A 13,313-nucleotide genomic window follows, 5' to 3' on the forward strand; every position below is an offset into this window, starting at 1 on the left:
GTCCTTGTAACTGAGGGTCTTTGCACCTGCAGGCCAGGTGAGCTTCAGGCCCTAGGTCCAATCCTGATCTGAACCTGGAGGAGATTACAGAACAGCACCCTGAGTCATAGGTCTGTAGGGGTTCATTAAAGTATTGTCTTTACTTCTGACCAGGTTTGAAAACTCTTTAAATAAGTTCTTTAAGAAGGTAAAGCAGTCTTTGGGGAGAGAACCATCCAGTTCTTGAGGCTTCTAGGCCGCCCTCGACACTGAACCCTAATCTTAGAACTTAGGCCTAGTCCCTTAGTACCCTGAGCAAGACCCACCATGTCTGTTCCTTGGGTGCCTTTCCAGCCCATTTTTCACCACTGGAAATGCTGAACTTCTGGCATTCCCTGGCACTCATCCTTTGCTCAGGCTACTTCCTCTGCCTGGACTGTCCCTGCCCTCCCCCCCCCCCGGCCCCGCCCATACCCCCACGACCCTAACTCCTACGCATCCTAAAATGCAGCTCAGGGGTTGTTTTCTCAGGACGCCTCTGCCACTGATCCTGGCTGGGTGAACTGCCCTCTTCTGTGCTCACACTACGTCTTGTACAGATCTCTTTCCACCACATCAGACATTCTGCTGTGTTTTGCTCATCTTAGCAACCCCACGGGACCTGAGACAGAGCAGTCCCTTAGTAAATGGAGTGACCAGACAGACGAATGGATGAGTAAAGACATAGAGGACTGATTAATTACCTAGCTGAGCATCTCCCTCACTCCCAAACCCCGTCCCCGGAAAGCCCGATAGCCCAATGGAAGTCACAAAATCTGAAGGTGGCTTGCCTTGTGAGACTTGGAGTCCAGAAACAAGACCTTTAAGAGTTGGAATCCAAGAGGCAAAGTAATTGGTAAAATGCAGGATTCCTACCAGATCTAGACACACCTATCATGAACAGTCTTAAAGACCCAGCCTTCTAATCCTTTCAACTCTGAGAAACTTTCCAGTGGTTCTCTTGTACATTTTGCAAATTCTCACTGATTGCTTTGGTTTCTCAGCAGTATAATCAAGCTGTCAGATCACTAAGGTTTAGGGTTAGACATACCAGGCTGGGGATTCTGGTTCTGCCGTGTCCTAGAGGTACAACCACAGGCAAGGGGTCATCCTCTTTGAGGCTCTCTCTTCTCTTGGAAATGGGGACACTACATGAGACAATGAATGATAAGTGCAGGGCGCTGATGGCCACACTCAAATGGGGTGATTGAGGAGAGTTTAATTAATGTCAGGTTGTCAGGAAACCAGTAAGGGACGGTGCAATAGCCCAGGATTAGCAATAGCAGGGAATCATCACCACCCCTAGGCCTACAAGGGAATGGGTGGGAGCAGTTACTGAGAAAGAACTGTGTCTACAGGAGAGGATGCTGGATGGGGACCCATGGCCTTGGAAAGGAGAAAGAAGCCCTTGCCAACTCACAGCCTAGCAGGGAGGTGGGGGGGGGGGAGGAAATACCCCAGCCTCTCTCTCCTCTGGCCCTCCGATGCCAGTGCCTCCCATTGGCTAAACCCAGGCAGAAGTCAGAGGGAAAGGAACACCAGTGACAGTACCTCCAAAGGTCAGCCTCCTGGGGCACAGAACAAGGTAGGAGAAAGCAGAAAAAGGAGGTGGAGGGGCAAACAGAGAATGCCCAGCCCAGCCCTGGCCTGACACACAGTAGATTCTCAGCACAGACCACCTCTGTCCCTGACCTTATCAACACGTCTACCTCTACAGAAAAAGGGACAGAATAGAAGATTCAACAAATCGGAGTATTTCTTATAGGTCCTCACAAGAGCGTGTTCGGGACAACATTGAAATGGAGAGAAAGAATAAAGGATTGTTAATTTTGATTATCTGTGGATTTCTTTTATCCACGTTATCTCTTTCCGCCAGTAGCCGGGATAATTGAAACCTCCTTGCCTTCCCTAACTGCAGCTGTTCAGGGCACTGAATGCACATCAAAGGTGTTTTTGTAAGGAGCTGTGTGCTGTAGTTTTAAATTAATTTTTATTTTACATTTGATCTCATAGAGTCAAATGAATCTTCATTGTTTAGATATCGCCTAACTGGTGAAATAGGTCAGCCTTTCCAGGAGTTCTCTGAACTTCTCTGCATGGATAAATAACTTCTGGCCACAGAGCCTGTGCTCTGAAGGCTACCTGGCTGCAGTGTTGCAGGGATGTGTGTGAGATGCAAACAAGGTGTCGGGAAAATGGGAGGCCAGACTGAGCAGCAGGTGTCAGGCATCCCATTTGTTCCACAAACAGGTCCTACTGTGTGCTGAGCGGTAAAGGAGACAGAGAGTCTTCCTGGGCTTCTCAGTTAGAGTCCAGTGGGAAAATAAACATGGACACTTGAGATAGAATAATAGGAGGCACCTTTATTTTCCCCCCTCACCCTGCCTAACTAACTGCGGGAGGATTTGCACCATGCCCACCCCTCCCCAGTGGCTTCCAGAACTTTCCAGTCGCCCATGGGTTTGCTGCTTATGCTTCTCAACCCAGAGGGCCCTCTCCTGGGCTCTTGCCGTGGCCCTCCTGGGATCCTTCCCCTCCCTGTTGCCTGGAAGGCACGCTGTGCCCTTGCAGTATCTTGAGACTTTCTTCTATTCCCTTCGTGTCTTTCAAGGCTGCACGTGGAAGCATCTGCCCAACTCTGCCATCCACTGTCTCCTTTCCACCTCCCAAGCCCCAGTTTTGTCTTTTTTCTGATTGTCCCCAGAGAGGACAACTCGGGCTTTCCAAAGAAACCCACTTAGAGGATTCGGTCTCTCCTTCATGTCCTTCCCTGTACACGAGGCCACTTCCACGCACGTGTGTGACTCCCAGCCTGGCACTTGAATATGTTAGGGTTAACACATCTTTTTTATAATAAATTGTAACATTTATTACATTTTTAACGTGTGTGAGGGTAAGGAAAACAAAAAAGACCTTTAATCTCCTTGCCCAGATAATTCCTGTTAAGTTAAAAAAAAAAAAAAATAGACATGGAGGAGTTCCCTGGTGGCCTAGTGGTTGGGGATTCTGGGCTTTCACTGCCATGGCCCGGGTTCAATCCCTGGTAGGGAACTGAGATCCCGCAGGCTGCGCAGCGTGGCCAAAAAAAAAAAAAAAAAAAAAAGCATAGACCTGCATGATCAGAAAGTGCAGTGTACAGAAAGATAAAACATACAATCATCTTAGGTTCCTAATTGCCTCTCTCCAAAGGTGACGACTGTAAAAGATTTTCTTGTTATTCTTGCAGGAAAAAAAAATGTAGACCCAAGTTTTATTTACACGAAAGAGGTTTCTCTACCCATTGCTCTGTACCTCGTGTTTTCCCCTTGATGACACGTCTAGATGTTTTGCTTTCAATCCCTGCAGAACTAACTCACTCTTGTTCACTGCTGGATATTCTTCCATTGTTTCAATGCACCTGAGATTGTTAACTTCAACCTCTGTCCACAGACACTTAAATATTTCTAGATTTTTGCCATTACCGGTAACTTCTTAGTGAATTCCTGACACGCCTATCTTGACCTATGTGGGGAGGTGGGTATAGCTGGAGAGTAAATTTCCAGTAATAGAACTGATAGGCTAAAACGTATGTAGTTAAATTTTGTTGGATGTTGCCAAGGCGTCCCTTAAAACGTTCCACCAGCCTGTGCTCCCATCAATAGCAGATGAGATCGCCCCTTCCCTAGGGGCAGACACTGGGAATTATCAAGCTTTTCCAATTTTATCAGCCTGATGGGGAAAAAAAAATGTCATTTCATTATTGTTTTGATCTGCATTTCTTTAATTATCAGTGCGGCCAAACATCTTTTCATATGTTTATTAGCTGTTTGTGTTTGTTCTTCTCCAAATAGACTGTTCCTATCCTTTGTCTAATTTTTTTCTACTGAACCAGAAATAACTTTTAAACTATTTTGTGAAATCAGAAGCAGGATCCAAATCTCAAGTTTTAAAATTTTATCATCGATTTTAATTCTGTTTATGTTGAGATGGCCAATCTCACAGAGGGATGAGGGTCTAAACACGTTTCTCCTCTGCTCCTTGAACAGGGACCCTCTGTAGCCTCTCAGAAGGGTCTGCCTGTTCCCACCCCAAGTAGAACAAGGCAATTAATTATTTACCATCCCAGCGGTTCAGAAGGGGAGCTCTTCCAGTCAAACTGTGCTTCTGCAGCTGCTGAGTACCAGGCTCTAAGACACGGATCAGCTGTGGGCCTCCGTGTCGTCCATTTAGATGAGGCCTTCGTCAGCTGCCTGTTGTGAACCCCCAGAGGTCACATCCTTGACACCCTCTGTTGGACCATGAAGACCATCCGCTTGCCAGCAAGGCTGACAGTCTGTGATTATCTTCCACTCCAGTGCAGTCTTTTCTTCCCCCTGGCACGAAGGGGATTCATTTCCTGGGCAAGCTCTTTGTGTAGCAGACACCTCATAAAAGGAAAATGAGCCTCTTCGGGTACGTTGATGAGTGTGTTGTGGCCTTCAGGTGGACGGTCCCTAAGCATGCATTTGGGTGAGTGCACTCGATGAAATGTTATTCATCTGTTCATTCATTCATCCAACCAAACATTTGTTGAGAAGCAGTTTGATATAGAAGCTAAAACTTTGGGCTGTACAGGCTGAAGAAGCCTCAGTTCTTGAATCTGCTCTTGCATGACACAGGGCACGTTGCGTTACTTCTTGACTCTTGGAGCCTTTGAGTTTCCGTAACTGTAAAACAGGGGCCACGCTGCCTGTACCAGAGTTGTGAAGTCTTTTGAGATAATATATGCATTCGGGCAACCGTTGCCACAATCATGTTGCATGAAACAAGCAACTGGAAAATTCAAGGGTTTAAAATGATCATTTATTTCCACTCATGTGGCTAGGGCTCAGTTGGGTGTCAGCTGAACTAAACTGGGCTTAGCTGGGTTTGACTCCAATCTGTGGGTTGGATCCGTATTGGCTGTGTACGTCTCTCATCTCCCTTGAGCTAGCAGGGTAGCTGGGGCACATTTTTCCCTCTGCCTTTAATAGGAAGTACTGAAAAGTTCAGGGCAAAGGGCATGAGGTGAGGAATGAAGAATTAGGAACACTAATGAAATCTTCCACTCTGTAGCATTCATGGTACATAGTAGTTACCCTGGTTTTCAGACTGATACGATAGAGAACAGAATTGCTTGACAGAGCACCAGTCTCCCCAGGGATGATTGCCCAGTCTTGTGTTTCTTTTAATCCGTGGACGCTTCTTATTTCTTAATTCTTCAGCTGGCCAAAGATTGATCCCTTTGAGAAAACTCAAAGAAACCAACACTTAAGAGCTTTTATAATTTTTTCTTTGCCTTTACTATTCCATAGTTTCATGTCATTCATCATTTTTGGAACATTCTCCTCTGTTATCACTTCAAATAGTTCCTCTCCCCCATTCTCTCCTTTTGAAATTTCCATTAGATGTACATTGGATCTTCTGAGTCTCTCCTCCTTTGTCTTAACAGGTCTGTCATATTTTCCATCTATCTCCCTGCACTACGTTATGGGAAACTTCCTCAAACCTCTCTTTGAGTTCATTGTATCCCTCTTGAGCAGTGTTTAATCTGCCATTTTATTCAGCCTGTGAATTTTAATTGTAATGATGACTGTGTTTTTTCATTTCTCAAGTTTTATTTGGTTCTTTTTCAAACCTGCCTTCGTAGTGTCTTGTCCTTTTAATAGATTGTTATCCCTTCATTTATCTTTTTAGTCGTTGAAATACATTTGTGATCTCTCAGACTATTTAAGTATTTCAAGGGTGGTAAGCCTCCTTATTGTGCCTGCTGGTAAAGTATTTTCTTGGGTGATTTGTGATTTTTATTTTTGGTAAACTCATGTTCAGGTGCTATGGTTTTTGTTCTTGTTTTTATTTTTTCCAATGGGATTTTCTTGCATTCAAGGTTATGGAAGTGTCCTTACAGAGTCGATAGAGCTGCTTTGTGCTGGATTTAACCAAGCACCACAGAGGTTTCATTGGCCCTGGGCCAGTTTTTACATTAATTTCTTGGTTTAGGATTCTAGTAACCCACAGTTGGTGCAAATTTAGATTTCATACTTGCATGTGCCACAGGCTTGAGTTTTTCTCTATCCTGGCATAACTTGTTTCTTTTTCTGTCCAAAGACCTGAGCGAAAACGAGCTTCTTTGCCTCCTCTGTAGCTCGATGGGCAGAGATCTCATGCATGGATGGAGGAGACTCTTCCAAGGTCCTGACATCATGCAGGGGTTTCAGGCTCTCTGTTCTAACTCGCTGCCTCATGTGGCCCTGGGGCCACATCTTATTCCACTGACACGAATGTTCAAACCCCAGCTCTTAGCTGTTAAGGTTCATGCTTATGTCTTTATACTTCTGGGCCATCACAGCTTCAGTTCTTTCACTTAATGCTCTGGTTAAACATTCCTTCCTTAATTTTCTTCCATTTTATTTTGTTCCACATTTCTATATGGCTTTGGCCTTGGTACTGAATTCTCTCCGTAAATTCAGTCTACCATATCGCCAGAACTGGAAGTCTAAATAACACTTAACGGCTTATCAAAAAAATCACTTCTAGGTCCTTTTATTTTTAAACTTCTTCCCAGGATATAGCCGAAAGGAATGCATGTTCATTGAATAATTGAATAACCAGACACCTATTGAATTTAACAAGCGAATGAGAATGAAAGCTTTGCCTACCAAGTTGCTCTCTAGAGTTGCCTTCTATTGACTCTTGTAATAATTGGAGTTTCAATTAGAAGCATGGCATACTGATCAGAAATGTCATTAAGAAATTGAACTGTGTCTAATGTTGGATTGATAGAAGTCAGTATTTCCCCAGGACCACTCCTTTCTTTAATGCCTAGAAACCAGGCATCCTCAACGAGAAGAGCAGAAGTTACGGCAGAAATTTTGAAAGTTGCAAAAAGGAATGTAGGTCAGCTGAGTTGGCTTCAGTGACTTGGGAATGTGTGAGAATCTATTCCCCATTTGGGACAAATGTCTCCAATCTAATTATTCCCGGGTGCAGGATTGGAAGCCACCAGATGTGTGTTCAAATTTTAGCTCTGCCACTTCCTACCTTGTGTCCTCGGCTCCAACAAAAACAATGGCCCTGTAGCCAGAGAAGAGCCTTCAATGGGCAGAACCAAAACCATCTGTGTGCCTGTCCTATGCCTGGTGCCCTGTTTAGCCTGTACACTGATTATCTCATGAGTCTCACAACTGACTTCCTGGGTATTTTCTTAGATGAAAATAAGTGCAGAGCATAGACAGAGTGCTGGGAATCATCAACACATAGTAAGTGTTTCTGTAGTGAATTAGTAATGCCACAACTACTGCCAATAACAGATTTTTCAGCTCCTACTAAGTGTCAGTTTTAAGAAAGTCACCTTACATCTATTTTCTGATTTAATCTTTAAAACCACCTCAGAGATATTACTTCTATTTTAAATGTTAGAAACAAGCTTGAAGGAGTTAGGTAAATCACCCAGTACTCCATAGCTAGGGAGTGATGGACCTGGAATCCAAACCCAGATCTCTGATTTTAGATGACCAGCTTATTTACATTGTATATAGAGAAAGTAAAGAAGTTGGGGGAGTATTTCTCAAATAAATGTAGTGTGTGAATGTTATGGTATGTTTGGGTGGCTCAGAGACTTTTTTGCATAATTCTTTTTTCTCACAAGAGTTTCAGACAGCTGAGTTTGCTGAGTACATGAATTTGAAAGAGGACCCAGTACTGTGCCTGATATATAGTTGAGGCTTAATAAATATTGAGTCAATCAATTCATTCATAATTTAGTTACTGACTGAGGGTTATACTATCATTTCTTTTCAAAGGTAGACTAGAAGCATGGTAGAAAATGTGTGGACTAGGTTTGGATTTGAGGGACCAATGTCCAGATCTTGCTTAGGGTGTTTATTAGCTTGGTGCCTGTGGGCAGGTGGATTAATCTCTTTGTGCCTCAGTTTCCTCATCTGTAAAATGGGGATAATCTTAATATCTACACGGTCCCTGTGAAGCACATGTAGTTCACATATACTAGTCCCTGCAGATAATAAGTACTAGATAAAAACTATCATTCTCATTGTAAGTGCTCCAGCAAATGGAATTACTAATGATTGTTACTGCATGCTGCTAGGGTTGTTGTTAATGACGCTGAATAAAATGGGAGAAGAGTAAATCATTGCCGGAGAACAGGTGAGAACACCTGCATCCCACAGGTAGCATCCTCCGAAAGTAGGAATTCCAAGGACATTCTTCCTCTTTCTCAGCCTTCTGGAAACCTGGGAGCCAGCTTCTACTATCACAGAGATGTGGCCGAGGAAGTAACCACATCAAAAGGAATGGGGCAGAGGAGGGGAGCCTTGTCTTCCCACAAAAGGAACAAAAACAGCCCATTATTCAACGTCTCTGCTGAAAGGGGAAAAAAAGAATATCCTCTGCAGAAAAAGTTGACCATATTCAGTGGAAGATGCTTCGGTTTCCATGGCAATTCATGGTGTTAAGTGCACTTCATAACTCAAAGGTCTTTGGTGAAGATGGAAAAGGAGAAGGGAGGAAGGTGTGTGTGTGTTTTTAAAAATAGTATTTGAAGGGTTTTTTTGTTGTTGTTTTTACTGAAAATCCCTTTACCACCTCTATCAGGCAGGAGTTTATTTTTGAATACTTGGAAAGGTGCAAAATGACTTCAGGGGTAGAATTATAGGTACAATTGAGACACCCAGAATAGGCTGTCTCTGAGGCGTGGTGGACACTTCTGGAAGAATCTCCAATACCTTTACCCTGTGCGCCAGCAGAATGCCCTCCTCTGGCCCTGATGGGAATTCTGTAACGCTGTGGTCCCTGGCCACGAAGGGAAGGATTTGCTTATTCAGATTGCCAGAACTGTGCAAACTCTCAGGAAGGAGAGGTCTACAGGACCCCTGCTCTGACCCCTTAATCATCTAGGCCATTCAGTGAAAACTCGGTCAACAGGTGTTTATTAATTAAATGCCTACTGTGTGCCAGGCGCCTCGCTGGGGGCTTTGCACCGGTAGCCCACCTAATTCTGAGTTAGAGTGGTAGTACCTCACTTTGGAGGGGTCTGGGCCTCGGAGAAGCTCAGTGAAGTTCCACTAGGTCACCTCAAAGTTGCAGAAGATCCTTGTAACCTCAGGCTTTTGTATCTTCAACAAGACAGAAGGCTTGGTCCTGTGCCTTTGTAAAGGGCCAGAGTATGAGCCCTCAGGGTGAACTGGGCTTCTGTGCCTGCTTGTGAAGACCCAGCCAAAGGTACGGGCCACTCTGCAGCTCACGCCCTTTCTTTAGCTTCCTTTCCTATAAGACATGGGAGGCAGGAACACACTTTCCATGCACATACCTGTGGGTTTTGGCCTGAAATTATATAAGGACTTCACCTCTTACACTGCGCTCTCTGTCTCAGATTTCGGGTCTCATGTTCTAGTAACTGGATCCTTTCTTTTCTTTTCTTTTCTTTTCTTTTTTTTTTGACTGTGTGCTGTGTTTTTCATGTGTCATCTGATTTAACCTTCCCAACAATAACCATGGTGCCAATTCTGTTATTATCTCTGATTTTCACACGAAGGAACTGAGGCACAGAGAGGTGAAGTGGCTTTCTCTAAGTCCCCCAGCCTGAACGAGGTGGAGCGGGGTTCGTAGGCTTGCTTTCTGCCTCCACGGAGGGTACCCAGCCAGGACGCAGCATGGAGGAACAGATGTGGTGTCAGTTAACGCCCGATTGACGTCTGCCCACTGACCCTCCTCCTAGTTTGGGTTTTGTTCGCGCAGCCTGGGCTTACTTCCGCCCAGGAGGTTTCCTCCTTCGGTGTCTGAAAACAGACATGGAGCCTGAGGGTCTTTATAGAGTCAATCAGTCAGTTAGACATGCAGGGTCACAGTGCCACTGAAGAGTGATCATGGCCATAAAGAGCTGGCACAGAAGGAGATGGTCCTCTGTGCTCAGAGGCAGAGATGAAGGGCCATGCAGTTGAGAGCATGTCTGCCTGGAGAAATCAGGGAAGGCTGTCTGGAGGAGTTGACCTCCAAGGCCTTTCTTCTTCAAGCTACCGCTACTCTTAGCAAGTAGGCCCACCATTAAAGAAGGCTTTTTCCTCAGGCAGCCTCTCTGGGCTCTGCCTTCCTTCATCCCAGAAGTCTCTGGTTAATTAAGAAAGGCCCGGGGCAGAGAGTTCACCCCTCACTCTAAGTCTCCTTCCCTGTCTTCCCTTTCCTTCCCCCGCACTGCGGGGCTGCTGCAGATACAGGCTTGTGAAAGAGAGGACTGTTTGTTTTATAACAGGAGCTTAACATGATTCATTTCAGATTCCCCAAGGACTTTTGTAAAGTTTGGAATGAGTCATAATATATTTTTTTATTAAACTCCAAGACCCAACAAGCAGGAAGCTCTGTTCGACAACATAATATAACTGATGTACTGCAAAGTGGACTTTTTTTAATGGGTGAGTCTTCAAGCTGCTGCAGAAACTCTCTGGCCTCTCCTATCACTGTCTGGTTCTGGAAGGAGATTACAAGGGCTTTGGAGACTCATCATACCAATTCCCAACACACACACACACACACACACACACACACACACACACACACACACGTCCTGTCCCTCCTAATGCCGTAGCCAAGTGCTGAGGGTCTCAGGACAAAAGTAGTGCCTCTTTGCAGTCCCACTTCCAGACCTTCCTAAGAACCAGGGCCTACGGTATTCTCCAGAACGCAGAAAGTCCCCCAAAGCAGCATCTGAGCAGTCTGAGAACTGTTCCCCCCCCCCCCACCCCAATAGAGCTATAGTGTAAAGCAGGATTCTCCGAGGGTGGTACCCAGACCTGCAGCAGCAGCATCACCTGGAACCACATTCTCAGGCCCCATCCCAGACTTACTGAGTCACAGACTCTGGAAGTGAGGCCCAGCAGCTTGTATTTTAAGGGATTCTCTAGGTAATCTGATGCTAACTAAAGTTTGCAACCACAGTGATAGGGTCTTGCTACTCCAAGTGTGGTCCCTAGACCCGCAGCATCAGTGTCACTTGGGAGCTTGTTGGAAATGCAGACTCTCGAGGCCCTCCACAGACCTGCTGAATCAGGACCTGTTTTTTAGCAAGACCCCCAGTTGAATCTCATGTATGTGAAAGTTTGAGAAACACTCCTGTAGGACATCGTTGGACCCAGCCTCAGCTGGTCCTACATTGAATTCTCGCTCTGCCTCTTACTAGCTGTGCGATTATGGCTATAGACACATGACTCCTCCCAGCCACAGTGTCCCGATAGGTAAAAGGGGAAGCCTTGGCTCTTCTGGCTGTCCCAACATTTACGAGAAAAACCTCCCACAGTCCCGCTTCCCCAGGAGGCGCTCAGAACCTTTCTTTCTGCCTCTCCCTGGTGAGCATATAACCTCCTGCCCCGCTGACACTCGCCCTCCCTCCCTGGATGCCAGCGGCTCTGTTCCTGCAGCCCTCCCTCCTCTTGTGTTTATGTTTTTCTCATGATTAAATATCCCCCATGGCGTTTGGCTGGAGCTCTCCGATTCTGCTTGTGGAAAGGCTCACACGGTGTCCCCTTTGAAGTGTTTTGTTTTTTTCTTTAAATTCAGCACTGCCCCTGAATCAGGGCATGACCGGTGACCTGTATAGTACAAATCAGAAAGAGGGTTTCTCCAGGGTTCTCCAGAACAGACCCCAAAACACACTGGGTGAGGACGGGTTTGAGTACAGCCAATTAGACTTGCGCAGCAAAGTCTTCTCATGCGCTTGGTGGTGATACTTAAGAAAGGGAGCAAACAGGACACCTTGAGTCTGATAAATTGCTGAGAGGTGCTAAACAATGACCTGGGAATCACAGACACCTCCCCCATTCCCCGCCTCCTACTGTGTCAGGGATCCTTGCTGGGAACAAGAGGCTCACAGAGCCCTCTCAGTGCCCCAGATGAAAGGCCTGAAGTCAGACACAAGGGGAGGGGACAGGGGGGACAGAAGTCCACTGACCCTTCCTGGGGCCACCAAAGGGGATTCAGAGGAATTAAAGCCCTCCTCAGGCTCCAGGCCCCAGACAAATGGCAATGTCCCTTCCCAGGGTGTAGGGTTTAAAAAATGCACCAGACAGGGCTGCCTGTATGCACGGAGGGGCCCTCACACACTGCAGGGGGTTGGGGCCGGTGCAGAGGTTGGGACTGCTGCTCAGAAAAGCAGTCTGGCAAGAAGATTCAAGAGCTGCAAAAAAAGTCTATATCCTTTGACCCTGTAATTCTACTTCTGGGAATCTGTCCTAAGAAAACAATCTGAAATGCAGACAAAAATGTATACACGTGGGTGTTCCCTGAAGCTTTTTTTATAAGAGTGAAAAATTGGAAACCACTAAATGCTCCACTTTGGTGAATTGGTTAGGTAAATTACAGTTCATTCATAGAATGGAATATTTTGTAGCCGTTAAAAATGATGTTTACAGAGACTTTAACGACATGCAGAGATGTTTATGGTATAGACCATGAAGTGCAGAAGGTGGTATATAAAATCACACATACAGTGTGATCTCAGCCACGTAAAACAATTAGAGAAAAATTACAGAAAGGAAAAACACACAAAAAAACTGTTAACCGTGGTTGTCCTTGGGTAGCAAGACTGTGGATGATTGTTTTGCCTTTTCTTTCCACCTTTCTGGGGTTCTACATTTGGAAACGATTTCTCGTCAGCTTTGGGAACTGTATTTATTTAAGCTTCACAGGCGGTGAAGGGAAAAATCACCATTAGTCTGAGGGCTGGTGAGGGCTAAGACAGCTGTTTTCCCCTCTTGCCCATATATTGTTTTTGGACTCAGAGAAAAAAATTAAATAAACATTATTGACCAAATTAAAATCAAATAAAAATAAATAAATAAAGCATCTGAGGAAGGCCTCTGCTCCCCAAACAAGAGATGGTCTGTCTCCCGCTTATCATTTTTCAGGGATCTTATAAAACCAACCACTGTGAAATTGACTTCTAACTGATCTTAATTGAGATGGGGCCCAAATGCAAGGCTTAGAAATGAAATTCGGGAGGGCCGCCCATGGACTAGCCTGTTGATGGGACACTGCAAATCCCAGGTCACAGATAAGCTCATGGGGGGTAATTTCACAGGGCCAGGTTTCACCTGCTGCCTTTCACAAAGGACTCCAGGGTCCCGCCACCCATTGGCTGTTTTTGGGGTGTTTTGTTTTGCTTTACCTAGCTAAGGGCTGAGTAATGGTTGATGTTATACTTCCTCGGCCTGCAAGTATTCTCTGAAGGCTTGTGGTTGAAGGGTTCAGCCTCAACCCTACCAACATTCCCCTGCCCCACCACGCGTGCACTC

The sequence above is a fragment of the Leucopleurus acutus genome (genome assembly GCF_964270905.1).
Source record: "Leucopleurus acutus genome assembly, chromosome: 8".
Lineage (NCBI taxonomy): Eukaryota > Metazoa > Chordata > Mammalia > Artiodactyla > Delphinidae > Leucopleurus > Leucopleurus acutus.